Source organism: Arachis ipaensis, chromosome B02 (assembly GCF_000816755.2).
Source record: "Arachis ipaensis cultivar K30076 chromosome B02, Araip1.1, whole genome shotgun sequence".
Taxonomy (NCBI): Eukaryota; Viridiplantae; Streptophyta; class Magnoliopsida; order Fabales; family Fabaceae; genus Arachis; species Arachis ipaensis.
This window is the reverse complement of record NC_029786.2, coordinates 85,791,536-85,794,046: the sequence shown is the minus strand read 5'-3', so window position 1 is coordinate 85,794,046 and position 2,511 is coordinate 85,791,536.

The window sequence follows — 2,511 nt, the reverse complement described above, 5'->3', positions numbered from 1 at the left end:
CAGATAAATAATATATTTTATTTAAGCAACAACTATAATTTCTCACCAAGCTAAATTAATATTTTATTCCGAAATAATATAAAAAAATAATCGTAGATTAAAAAAATGTTAAAAATTTCTTATCACACCAGTCACTTTCTTAAAATTATACTTTGACCAAAATTCATAAATAATCATTTTGTAATGAATTCCATAAAAAAAATTATTTCAATAAAACAAAAATAAAATATTTCTAGCATCAGATCCATTTGAAATAATATTTTGCACCAAGATTGATATAAAAATACATTGTCTTTCAAATAAAAATATTACAAATTTCTAAAAGATCACCTATCACTCTGCTGAAATTTTTAGTCCAAAATTCAGATAAAAAAATAAATTTATTATGGTAAGTGATTTAGAATTGTATTACATTTTCTTCAACCGATTATATTAATATTTTTCACAAGATTAACCATAAAGCATTTCTTAACACACTCATGACCCATCACTCTATTGAATTTTTTTTTTTACCAAAGATATGAGACTCGAACCCGCAACCTCTTAATTGAGTATGGAGAGTCTATGTCATTTGAGCTATTACTCATTGACCACTCTATTGAATTTATACTTTCACCAAACTTAATAAAGTATAATTTTTTAATAAATTTTATAAAATAAGAGTTTGTAGCTATAACTACACGATTCTTACGTGCAAAATATTTGCACATGGGATCTGCACAGCATTGTGTGAATTTTGTCATTCACTATTTTGGTATGCCAAAAGAATCAACAAAAATTACAACACAAGTGAGTCAAAATATACACTATGTTGTAGAGGCGGCCAAGGTCAAATTCCTCCCAAGGCATTGTACAATTTGTTATACGGTTATGACATCAAAAGCAAACATTTTTAGGAGAACATTAGATCTTACAATAGCATGTTTCAATCATATCTATTGGTGCCAAGATAGACAAAGCGGTAAATAGTTCGAGAGGGCCACCAACCTTTAGATTATTTGGTGAAAACTATGACTTAATGGGTAGCCTTATCCCACCAGATGGTAGTAGAGCAAAGTTTTCTCAGCTATATGTATTTGATACTCAAAACGAAGTTCAAAACTGCATTTCTGCTATCAGGTTCATACTTAATATAATGTAGCTAATTCAATTTTTCTTTGAGAAGGTTATATTCTCCATATAATTTAAAGTATTTTTTATTGAGACAATTAACTTTAGTCTATTTTAACTCATACAGGGAAGAAGAAAACAACGATATCCACGAAGGCATAGTGAAAGAATTGAAGTCAATGCTAGATGAAAATAATGTGTTGGTGAAAGCATTTCGTATGGTTAGGGAGTCAATGTCTTCGACCTCTAGGTCCACAGTGAAGCTAAGGCTTATAGGCAAGAGGGGCAAAGATGAGAGAAGATATAATTTATCATCAACCAGTGAGGTTGTTGCATTGATTGTGGGTGATTTTTGATATAGATAAAATTGATAGAGACATTATTGTGGAGACTCAAAGTGGAAGGTTACAAAGGATCAACCAGCTAAATCCAGCTTATTTAGGCCTGCAATACCCTTTGCTATTTCCGTATAGAGATAATGGTTATAAGAAAGATGTTCCACTTAACAAGAGTAATCCAGATGGCGGAAAGGGGCGATAGGATGTATCGATAAGGGAATTTTTTGCGTTTAGAATACAAGAACGATTGTCCGTGGATCCCCATTGTTATATTCTAGGAGACTATTCCAACAATTTTTGGTTGTTGGTTTTTCGATGATAGAGTCAGCCAGGTTAAACTACATACGTTTTAATCAAGAGAAGTTCAGATGTGAGATATACAAGGGTATCAAAGAAGCAGTACTGAGTGGGGAGACAGCACCATCTTCTCGCGGCAAACATATTATATTACCATCTTCATTCATTGGAGGGCCTAGGTACATGATTCAAAAGTACTTTAATGCAATGGCAATATGCAAGGTAGTCGGTTACCCAGACCTTTTCATTACATTCACATATAATCCAAAGTGGCCTGAGTTAAAAGAGTCCTTAAGGAACAGAGAACTAAATGTTGAAGACCGACTGGACATGGTATGTAGGGATTTTAAGATGAATTTGGATCATTTAGTTAAAGACATAAGAACCAAGAAGATTTTTGGACGAGTTTCCGCAGAAAAAAACACTTAAATCATGTTCCTTTTATATTTTGAGTTAATATGTATCTTCGTATAGTTTTTTCGCGAGATTTATTAGAAACAGATGCATATTGTTTTGCGATTCTCAATTGGTTCAAGTTTGAATGAATATTTTATAATGGTAGTCATTATCAAACAGATATAAGGCACGTACTTTTTTTTGTATGACTGCTTATAATTTAGAACTAAATGATTATGTTCAACATGGAGTGATGCACTAATGGTTTAGTTCATTATTTATTTTTTCTAGTGATTTGCACCATCGAGTTTAAAAAACGTGGGCTACCTTACGCACACATGTTGTTGTTCCTCCATCGTGATGGCAAGTA